The sequence below is a fragment of the Centrocercus urophasianus genome, unplaced genomic scaffold (assembly GCF_019232065.1).
Source record: "Centrocercus urophasianus isolate 14NV4802_14NV808 unplaced genomic scaffold, USGS_Curo_1.0 seq_10, whole genome shotgun sequence".
NCBI lineage: Eukaryota > Metazoa > Chordata > Aves > Galliformes > Phasianidae > Centrocercus > Centrocercus urophasianus.
The window spans coordinates 57,104,020-57,116,382 of NW_024884142.1; the positions used below are offsets into that span (position 1 = coordinate 57,104,020).

Below are 12,363 nucleotides of genomic sequence, written 5' to 3' on the forward strand. Positions count from 1 at the left end.
CCTTATGCCTTAGTATACATGCAGAGAACTCAAGGACTTTGCAAAGGCTTGTAGCTTTCTGTACTCTCCTTCATCCCTAGACATAAGATCAAACCAGTCAGTGTTTATTACACACTTACAAATCACTGTAAATGCATGTCTTCCTACCCTCCCCCACACATCAGAAATTTTAGAAGTAATGCACCGATGGGAAGTCATATTTACTGATGTAATTTAAAGTAAAAGCCATAAGCAAACCTCACAGCTCAGGAAGTAAGTGGTTTGCCCTTATTTTTATAAAAACCTTTTATAATAATGAATTTAGTACTAGGAAGACACAGATTTTACAGCTTTAAAAGCTGTTTTTTTTATCCAGGGAGAAAACAGTCAGGTGATGCATGCTTTTAAAGTCAGTGCAGAGGGAAATCAAGCTTCCTCTTGTCCTATGGATGAAAGCTGCTAACAATTGAAGAGGTCCCACATCCATTTCATAGAGTCCCCTCAGATACAACTATTTTCCACTACTGACTTAGGACAAGGTTTAAGTTTTGAATCTCCACATCTCAAGTTCATCTACTGCTGACAATCCTCTGCTTCACCTGCAAGCGTAGAAGGACAAAGGGAATAGCACAGCCTGAGATTAAGTTCTGCTTTAAGAAGCAGCTGCTTCTTAAAACAAAGATTTTTAAGAAAACAAATATTAAACATTGTTTATTTAGAGGTTAACACAGGGGACCATAGGAAAACAATGCCTTCTACAGCTAGATATGTTTTTACATGGACCATACTGGTTTCAGAGAGCTTTTCAGGTAACCATGCTAAGTGCAGCCCATTAGAACCCCACACGTGCTGCACTTGCAGCCCCCAAACACAGCCTCTTTTGGGCAAGAAGCACAGGGTACTTGCTCCAAACACTCTAGGTCCTGAGCAACTTTGACCCAAACAGGTCTGAGGACTTCTGGGCACTGAGCAGAACAGCTCTGGTTGACAGCACATGCCTGGTTCCCAGAGCAGAGCTCACAGCACAAGATGAGGACACCAGCCAGATACAGCACCAGGCCTACACAGTGATCTAGTATTAGTGCGGTCTACATAGATCAAGGAAAACAAGAACTGTGCCTCCACCTCATTTAACTCTTCTGCTACTTTACTAGTTAGCATTTTCAACTCTTCATCATCTGATTCTGAAAAGAGATTATAAACAGTCCCAGAAGGAGTGCATTATAGCCACCATAAGGACATCAGTCTGAAGCATATCAAATGTATTATTCCATCCTCTTAAGTGTACACACAAGCTTTTCTTCCACCAAATTCCCAATGAAACTCAGTTTCACGTGTGAGCTCTCACATCCAAAACACTATTTCCTACTACAGAACACACTGATTTTTAGCTATGAAGTTCAAGAAAAAGGGAGAAATTGAGTTATTTTTCAAGTTCTGTTAGTAGAACATTTTTTGAAAGTAGAACTTGGTAAGTTCCCTTAAAAATCTGATGCTCTGCTGATCTCAAGTAAATCACTGAATTATCAAGTACATCACTTAGCACAGCTTCCCATTTCTAGAGTCAAGACTTAGCTAAATTCATTAAGACGCTTTTTCCCCCCCCACTCTGCTTAAAGATAACTCAGAATTATTCAGCAACATAAAGCATAAAGCATAGTATAACGAGAAATAAAATACTGCTGTATCACAAGCTTCCCTATTAACTATCTTCAAAACCTCCACACAATTTAACAGGATTATGAAGTTTCTGACAAAGGCAAATACCAGCTAATACATTTTGGCAAGTGGGAGACCAGAAGAAGAAAATTCTGTATGTTTTGAAATACTGAAGTAAGAGACCATGCTGACAGTTATGTAAATAGCCATATTTCAGAGTGCTTTACGTAGCAAATGGTTGTCACATGCACAAATTAGCTCCTGAACTGTCATTCATTTAATAGATTAGTTTGATGCATTTCATTTTTGCAATAATTTACTTAAAGTTGCTAGATCTCAAGGGTCTCTCTGTTCTGGGCAATTCGTACACAACACAAGAGAATTTTAAATTAACTTTTGTTTTAAATACATCATTTTAAATATACACGTATGCATGTTATATTCATTTTGTGCTGCAGCTTCACGTGATACTCCATTTGCTTTCCATCTTACTGTATAAAAAAACTCTTCTTAATCAAAGTTGTGGCCTCAAATTTTTCTTAAAGCACACAGTTCAAGAAGCAATAAGATGAAGAGTTTGCAACGAATCCAAGTGACTGTTCAGCTAGATTTCCTTCACTTGTGATATTCTGTCTGTACACGAGGAGGAAGATTAAAGTAGGAAAGACTGTTTGCTATTTTTATTGGTTTAAGTAGGAAATATTTGAGCCACATCTTTTCCTATCATTCAGAAAAATGCTATAGGCAACTACACTTGTCTTTTCAGCTGTGCTTTGCCTTTTTGGAAGGACTGAAATTCAACCACTTTTTCCTCCCCCTATTCTCATGAAATTCCTACCCCTCTTACTCCTCTCACATGGAAGACAAAAAACAAGAAAAAAAACCTATGATTAGCATATTCAGGGCAATACGGTGTTGAAAACTCACACTAAAGTATTTCTGAATATATTTGCATTATTACAGTTCAGTGGAAGCATTTAGCAAAAAGGTTGCATGTTAAATCCATTGAAGCAGACATGGTTTGGTATTAGATCTTATGATCCTAAATAATATCTTCAGAGACAGCAAATACAAAAATGACATCTGTATGAACTGGGGGGAAAAAGATAAATTAGCAGAACAATGAGGAGCTAAAAGGTAAGGCAAAAGGATGGAAGAGAATATTGCACAGTATCCATGTCTCAGGAATTGATTAACAAGACAAGGTTGATCTACACTAACACAAGATAACCCAATTCGACTGCTCTTGACAGACACCAGGAGCCTGAGAAAATATCTAATTACCCTGATTGTATTATAAAACTTGCTTGGAAGAACCAGTCTTCTACGGCAATCTCTAAAAGCTAGTGTGGCCAAACCCCCAAGACAGAAAAGTTTTCTCTAAGCAAGAAAGCAAAGATGTTCAGGAAGGTCAGATCACAACATAATACATTTGTTGTTATTCCAAAAAACAAAGCCAGATCAAGTTGCTTGATGTAACAGACAATAGCACAGGGAATTGTAATGGGAAGGTGGTGAGGCACCCAGAACACCAGCAGCCCTTCCAGTGGGTCCAAGCCTGAGTGCCCAGGGGCTGAGTTAGCCTCTAGAATGGATCATCTGCCACCGGTTAATCAAAAACAGACAGATACCATTTTCTGTCATTTAAAGTGTGTTTAAAGTGATGGAAAGACTCGGGGGTAGGAACAAAGTCTCAAGAACAGGCACAATATAACACCTGAGCTTTTAATTTTTTTAATCATCTGAACAGAAATGTTTTCTTCACCACAAAGCTAAGAATCAATTCCTCAGCATCACCTGAAACTGTTCTTTAATAACTTTCACTTGATTTTTGAAGAGAGCATTACAATGAAATTTTTCTGTAAAATTACATCTTTATTCCATTACCTCTGATTTTATTTTCTTTTCCCTTCCACAAAAACCAGTGCTAGTGAAAATAACCTAAGTAATGCTTACTACTTCATTTGTGCAATGTCTCCAAATATCTAGTCCAGTTCAGAAAAGAAACAACTTTGCAAAGTACAAACGCAGTATTAAGACATAACTTCCTCCCCCACCCCCCTGCTCTGTGTTTGTGGTGGCTGAATACACACCCTTAATTACAGGGATGCACACCGCCTCCAGGCAGCCTGAAAAATGATTGATAATCACCTCTACAATCTTTTCAGGGATGCTTCTTTGTAATTAACCTTCTAACAGTGAGGAGAATACATATTAAACATAGTAGTGAAACACTGGACCACTTTTAAGGTATGAGGCCAGACCATAAATTATGTTACTGACAAAATTATACAAATCAGTGGATTTTGCTGAACATTTTTCTCTGAAAACTTGGTTTAAGAAAATTAAAAAAAAATAAATCAAGCCATATGATTTGCAAGCATCTTAATCAAGAGAATAATTTATTCCACAAGTACTAAAAACATACAAGTTGTTTTGTTTTATGCCTATTTATAAAACAGAATTAGATTAACACATGTTCAAGTGATCAGAACTTAGTATTTATAGATACTTGCTTTAGAACCAAAAATTTGAAAGTTTAATAGAAATCTTGAATTTAATCCAGCTAGTAAAGGATGTACCAAGTATGGCTAATATAAAACAAGCAAGCTTACTCTACACACATTCTGTTTGCTGGGTTAGCTTCTGTTTGTTGCCTTTTTTGTGTGTGTGGAATTTGTTTTTGGTGGTTTCTTTTTATTCTTGCTTATTCATTTTTGTTTTTAAAAAGCAGCATCTATTACAGTAGAAGAATTTTCAAGACGAAAGCAAAATGTAAAGCCTCAGTTGGAGCGCATCACCTAAAGTCAATCGTATCTTAATGCAAGAACATTAAGAATGTTTTTTAAATTCTGCAAATCCCACACATGCTAAGCTTCAGATACATTCCATAATTCTCATCACAGTGTAACATACACTCCTTACAATTTGTCATGGAACATTTCAGCTTCTTTCTATAGGCAGATTTTCTCATCATCTGTTTAGCACACTGGAAAGGGATAGGAAAGGATGTAGCATGTGCTTGTAGCATTTGAATGAAACAATTAATCTCCAACGTTTTAATTTTCTATTCCAGTTAACAATAATTAGTCCAGAGAGCAAAATAAATACTTACATTCTTCAGTACACTTAAATTTATTGAATGCATAGCTGTTTTCTTCCACTGCTTAGTGCACTGTTTATGGAAAACCATGAATTATTTTCCTCATTGCTCTACATACTTCTCATTTCTTGAGTTTTTAGATTTAATTCTTCAAAGGGCTCTCTTCTCAGTCCCCTTCCATTCTGAAGGTTCTGAAGGCTGACAGAACACAGGGCTGCGTGTCACACTTCACTTGTTGACCATTTCTTCAGATGCACAGACTTCAAGTCCTTGAAAAGATTTACGCTTAAGTTTCAAAATTTTGAATTTGTTTTGCTTTTCACACTGGAAAAAAAGGATCTACAGACGCATACAGACAAGGACACAGCCACAGGAATGAACACATGGTGATGCAACACCTCACAGTGTAAGTATATAGGGCACGCCAAAGCAGCTACAAATGCACGATATTGGATCGAGCAAATCATAAAGACCAGTACTTGCAAAGCAATACGTTCTGTCACTAGTTCTCCTTCTTCCTAATTATACAAATTAAGCATCGCTGTAACAGCTGTTACTGGTGTTAGGAGACTCACTGTAGTTACAACCCAAGTGGCAGTATTAACTTTTTTTTCTTAATTACCATTCCAGTTGGGAAAGAAAAAAAGTCACTTAGTTTCACCCTTAGTTAAAAGCAAATAATAAATTATAGACTTAACAGAATTACTGGGACACTGAAAGACTGGGAATTGTGGTTTGCCCCCTATATATTTTCCAGATGATTCCCTTCCTACATATGTAACCAAGCACTTAAAATATGACAGTTTTAATATTTTAGTTTCACAGTGGACCAAGGCCTCAATCATCTGCATTTGACTGCAGAAGGACTCAGTTATGCCAAGTTAAACATACAGTAATGAGTGTTAGGGAAAGACGTCTTCGATGTGGGTGAGAAAATAGATAGGGAGGATCTGAAAAGTATGTGCAGCATCTTATTCAGAATTTCTATTTACTTTAACACCTATGAAACAAGGCCAAAGAGACCCATTCCGATAGGATATGGCTATTTTTGCAAACTTGTAGCTTACACTTATTATTTCAAATATCACTAAGGAAAACAGGAAAAACGAAGAGTTCTATGCTGAAATGATTTTAAAGCTATGCTAAAGATGAAGTACACACCAAGTTTAGTTACAGTTCCCCAAATATCTGTAATTCAATAAAGATTTAAGCCTTCTGATGTACACAACAAAGTTAAAACAAAAAAACAAAGTTGATTGATGATCTATAGCTCAGAGTCATTATACAGGAAGACAGTCTGCAAACCAAAACAACAGCAACTTCAGTCTCAAAAGGGCAGGTTCAGCAGAAGGGGAGAAAGACAAGAAAAAAAATGTAAGAAGCAAATACATCCAAAACAAATTTAATACTGCATTAGGAGGCTCAGTACAGCCAGAAGACCTGCGGAAGAATTAGTCTCATTTAGACTATGCTTAGTCTAGCTGATGTGTTTTGAAATGGGAGGGGATCATTTAACATAAATTTAATTTGTCATCCTAGAGGAAAAGCCTGTGGTTGACCTTGTCCAGTCAACATTTTAAATGTTAATTTTAACATTTGGCACATGTACTTTTCTGTTAATAAACATGAGGCCTCCCACACCACTCTTGGTTAGAGCAGAAACATGGCTATGAACATTTCCCATTAACCCACACCTACTTTGCTCACAAACTTATTCACAAGCATGATCTCCTTTCAATGAAAAGCCACTGGATATTCAAGAGAAACCAGTAAAATCACCAAGACTCTCTTAGAATGCCCTCACTGACAATATTGGAAAGTCTATTCTTTAAATTTCTATATACAGACATCTTCCTGTTCACTGAATATACAGAAGTTCTGACAGCCACCTGAAACACGCATGTTCCCTCCAAGGAACAGCAAGGAAGAATTGCTGCCACCACAGGACTCACTCACTGGTCTTGCAAGGCTAACAAGTGTAAGGCTTTGAAATGGTGCAAGGCACGATGAAACTAACAGTCACTCAAACTATATTGAAGATCCTCATTTTTATAAATAGATACTTATATATGGAATTTGAAAATACCTTAAAGATTAGGTGTTATTTAAGAAAAATAATGGCATCAGATGCAGTTCCACTGCAATCACAGCCTGAATTTAAAGACAAAACAAGTGAATTTATGCTTGCTGAAAATAATAAAATATGCCACTTCAGATTTACCAGTTCTCCCTCCTTAAAGAAAATTTTCAAGAGGAAAATATTTTTAAAAACACTGAAATAAAAGTGAAGACCTCACACATTTTTCATAAGCACATGCACTGTTGAGCTAGCCTCAATGATTTTTCAGGGACTGGGCACAATTCTGTATTCCTTGACAATTTTACTGACTTAAGCCATTAGTGTAAGAAATTGTTGCTAGGATTGTCAAATACATATAACCATTAAAATAAAAACAAAACCTGACATTTGATCCCAGAGATACACTTTTATCTTGTTCATATTTTAAAGACTGTTTTATTTCTGAAATAATAAATATTGTCTTTTTTTTTTCCAGATAAAAAGGCACGATACAAAATACATCCATAGAAGACTTTTCCGGTCCTAAATTATGTTTAAAAGTTTATTTCCTTCCTAATGTTCCACTGGAATGACTTTTTGGCAGAACTAGCTGGAAAGCAGAAACCAGATCTAAATGTTAAGTTTAACCCATCTGTCTCCAATTGGAAATACTAATATTTATAACTTCCTAAAAAAAATTCTTCCAAAAGCTACAAGTTAGAGAAAAACCTTCTTTTTTTTGAAAAAAAAAGAAAAACTTTTCTCAGTTTGAATTTTGATACCTGCTCCTCTGAGAAAAATCAAGCAAGATTAGTTTAGAAACTAACTGAAGACTCTAACTTGTTTTCCCCTTCTTCTCTCTAGATAGCGTGTTTCTTTATACGACTCTCAACAGCATTTTCCAGTGGGAAAGACTGCTGCTGGCCTGGTTCTGTACACATTTATATCCTGCAGGTTTTTTTTAATCTCAAGAACTGAAGAAATGGTGCTCAGAATTAAATATTTATCAAACTTTCATGTAAATATGCTCTATTCCATAACTTGATGTGACCACAAACCATAGCATGCCATTACTGGATAAAGCCCAAGGTTGAAAAAAAAAAAAAAAAAAAAAAAAAAAAAAAAGATTAATTAGTGTTGTCCGGTTTAGTATCATGCTTTTACAATAAAAGTGAAGATGCCTAAGGCTGAAATGAAAATAAGTTTGAGTACAACACGTGCAACACAGTCAGCCAAGAAACACTCTCAAGAGTAATTTTATTCTGAGGGGGCACAGAAACTCTTACTTGCCCTTTAAAAAAAAAAAAAAAAAAGAAAGCACTGCCTTTCTTATGGGACATGCAAAATGTCAGAATCTCCATTTTATACCAACTATCAATCCAGAAAACAACCTCCACAGGATTAACTCTTCAAACATTTGAACATTTTCTTCAGGCATGCAAATAAGATGCATTTTTTTCTTCAAGTGAAACAGCTCATTTATAGCTAAGATCTTACACCATGGGTGTTTATAGACCCTTATTCTACAAAGACAATTAATTGCTCAGTGTACCAGTCCTATTAGAGAACAGTAACATATCTGTACCTTTCCTTACCTATATACCCATTTCTGGTGTATTTCACAGTAGGAGTTGCTTACAGATCTCCAAATGTTAGTGCATCCTTCTTTCTATCCAGCTGTACTGTCTACATTACAAAGGTGTAAATAATATAAAATATAAAAGAATATATTTAAAAAAAAAAGTAAGCAAGAGCTGAAATGCACCTCACTGTTTAAGTTCCACTGCAATTGAAGGCAGTGACATGGAGATTTGGAGGAATTTCTTCAAACTGCTCAGCAGAAATATCTCAACTCTTTGTACAAACTTCAGCATTAGTTAAAAATTAAACTGTCATCCTAATGTACAGCTTCCATCCAAAGTATTTATATTGAATAAAACCTTTGCAGTTTGTACAAAAACAGGTATATCTTCTGTCACAAAAACAGTATTACAAATTACAAAGAAGTAGCAACAGTGAGTTTCCACAGACTAAAGGAACATGCCAGTTATGTTGTCATACTGTGTACAACTACTTAGCAGGCAGACAAGTAATACATTGTACCCTATCTGGAAGTATTTTGAGTACTCTTGTGCAGGCAGGTTTAATTTGAACAATCTTGCCACATCAAGTAATTTGAAAGCAATGTTCTTTCTTGAACTGCACCTTCATGGAAGTACATGAAATGTGTTGTCTTTGTAGCTGGTGTAAATTCTCTCCACCTTCCTTTTTTTTTTTTTTTTTTTTTTTTTTTTTTCTTCAATTTCAGGGGGGTGGGAGGACGGCATTCTATACTGCAGTGAGTTACCAAAAGCAGCACAAGCTCAGCAAATGGGTTCAGTTGTGCTGCTGAGGAATTTCAGTTTGCACCCCACCACCAAACTTTGCAGTAGTATTTCAACTAATATCACACAACCTACAGCCTGAGAATGGACAGAGCACACCTCTATGCAAGTGACAGCAAGTTGAGGATGAGAAAACTCCTATTACAGCAAAATTAATTATTGGCAGAAACTGTACATGACATTTACGTAGCTCTAAGATACATCTGTGGATCCATATGGTCCGCTGTTTAATGATCACTGAACAATTCCAGAGTAACCATGTAACTTCTACAACGTCAGTCATAGATTATGACTGGAAATTTCTATCATAGATAGGGGTCATTTAATTGAAGAATGAGCTTCTACAATATTCAAATAAAAAGGTAAATCACACAAACACTGTGGACAGTGGCAGCTGCATCTTCAAACAATACTCAGTTCTAGTTAAGAGCCACATACACTGACAGAAAAATTATTTCTGCATGCATGATTCTCTGACTTAATGCATTTCATTATCATTTCTGTTTAATTACTTTCCTTGGGTGTCACTTTATTCTACAAAGATACATTATTCTGTTTCATTTCAATGAAGGATTTTGAAAACCAGGCCTCTTTCATCACTAGGTTTCCTGCACTTCTATTCTTACTAGGCTCATTCCTTCCATCTTCATCACAAATTAGGGTATATCCTTAATTATAGAGATGTTTTTCATGCAATTTTTCCTTGTTTTCCTAAAATGTTACCAATTGATAATGAAATCACCTCTACACTGCACTCAACTAGAAGCCGCCAAGCTAGTGAGAACCAAAAATCTACAAATCTTATTTTATTACTGAAATCCCCAAAGGTAACACCAAGCATTTGCTGGAGAATGTGTACGTAAGCTATGTAAAATTAGGTGCTGCATTATCAAGGCATATTAAGTCATGGTCGTGTAACCAATAACCAGTTGTAAACACTCTGAAATGGTCTTGAAACACATTAAACTTCAGTGTTTCTAAATTTTTGTTAATATCCTTCTTATTACATATATTTTACCACGTAAGCATTAAGTATTACCACAAGTGCCTGAGGAGATCAGGAGAGTTTCTTGAAATATAGAGACTCAGAGGATTTGATCTGCCATGTAGAAAGCCAGAGCTGCTTGTGGGCTTCTCAGGTTTACATTACATTTGTTATCTTCAAGTACCAAGACATATTGACAGTTTTATCTACCTTCATTAGATTCACAGCCCGTGCAACACCAACTGCAAGGGAGAGTTTGCAATTCACTGTCCATCTGCCAAAAGGCTGGGAGTCAGTCCTTCAGAAATATGTGTCACAATCTGCTCCCCTACCCCAACACTTCTGGGGAATGTGGGTGGAAAGGCAGGGTGAGGGGAAGAAGGGACAGGCTGGGAAAGTGATTGCCATTTCCTCTCCCCATGAGCTTCAACACAGACTCCCAGGCACCCACAACAAGATTTGATGCTTATGCATAGGCAAAAGTGAGCATAAGACTGTGACTTAACCTGCTACTCCAGAAGAATCTATGAGCGTACGCCAAGTTTTCCAATAGCAAAGGTGAAATTTAAAGAGATTCCTTGTTATTTGACAGGAAGAAGTTTAGATAACTCTCTGTTAGTCCTAAAATCCAGGAACACCTTTCCCTCATTTCACTGTTGAAAACAATCCAACATTCTCAAGTATTTTTGGATATTTTTTTTTATATTATTATTTTTTTATTTTTACACTCAAAGAACATAACTTTGTGTTTGTGTGATCTGGAGACAGAAACTTTTTTCAGATCTATAGAAAGCATATTTTCCTTCATATTTCTTTCATTATACTGTTATTGTAAATTTATTTAACAGAACCAGAAATTTTGAGGGATTAAATAAAGTCACACTTGAAGTCATTGCCTGCTGGTGCCAGTATGTTAACTATTAGGCTGTTCTGCATTGATTTGGTACAGTACCAAATCATGAAGTTCAACCACAGAATGGAAGAAGCAGTCCACAGGATTTCACTTACACAGCTTCTCAAACTGTCTGCTATTTTTTTTCCTCCCCTAAATTTTTTCCTCCCCTTAATTGTATTTATAAATAGTGAAGGAATTAATACAGTGGAAGAATATATGCATTGTTTTAATACAATACAAAGAGTGTACTGTGTTGTTCTATAACTTGTACAAAAAAAAAAAAGAAAAAAAAAGGTGAGAGATAAAACTCAAATACTTTAATACCTTTAAAGAAGATACAGTGCATCACTCCACTATGCATTTCTGTAGTCAAAAGCATAAATGAAATCCAAAGAAATAGAACCCTGCTGTTTACTCCAGAAAATAACTTCTAGCCCCTTGGAACTTTCACCTTGCCCTATTCCATCTTAATAGAGAACCTACCTCAGAAGCAAACTCCTGCATTAGTTTACACAAGGTAAGCAGCCTTCAAGTGAAAAGAACAAGTCATAGCTTAAGCCAAGCATTCAAGTAACTGATTAAGTGGTGCCCAGAAATATGATCCTGCAACAGCTCATACATATGCCTAACTTTCCACAATTAACAAACTCCTACCACTGCGCTGTTCGCAGCACATGTCAAGTTGAACATTCACAGAGATCACCAAGCTCTTACTGTATCAAATTAATCTTAAAGGTGTAACTGAAGAGCTTCTTAATACTTTTCAGATCACAAAACTTGGTGAATGTCTCCACTCTGGGATGGATTTTTCATACTACTTTCTCCCGCTTTTCTGAGTGCCAGTGCCACAGTCCTGTGAGCCTCTCCTCACAGAGCAACTGCCTGAGAATTTCTGTTCATCTTGGTACCTGGCATAACCACATTATATCCTATTTCTGATGCAGCTCATATTCAAGATGCAAGCACAACATTTCATATAGCAGCTAAACAATGATTTCCACTTTATTTTCAGTTCCTTCTCCAGAAGTTCCCAACATCTTTGTTTTCTTTGCACTTTGAACTAATGATTTTAACATCAACGATACGGATTTTTCCTGAGTTGTAATTAGCATTTCCAAGCTCTGAAATGCTTATTCCTCATCTGAATTAGTCTTCAATTCATTACTTGTCTATGCTAGAACCATCTGATGCCTCTTCGCTCACTTGTTCCATTTGTGAAGATCCTCCTCAAGGTCTCTGCCATCACCACAGCTTTGCACTACTGAACTAAAGCTCAGCATCATTCAACAGATTGTAAAT

The 12,363-nt window shown here is 36.3% G+C and overlaps 1 protein-coding gene across 2 annotated transcripts in view; it reads right to left on the bottom strand.

The window, feature by feature from the left end:
* Positions 1 to 12,363, bottom strand: part of LOC122172003 (SAM and SH3 domain-containing protein 1-like) — a 520,342-nt gene that overhangs the window by 480,356 nt on the left and 27,623 nt on the right. The gene's annotated exons all lie outside the window — the stretch shown is intronic.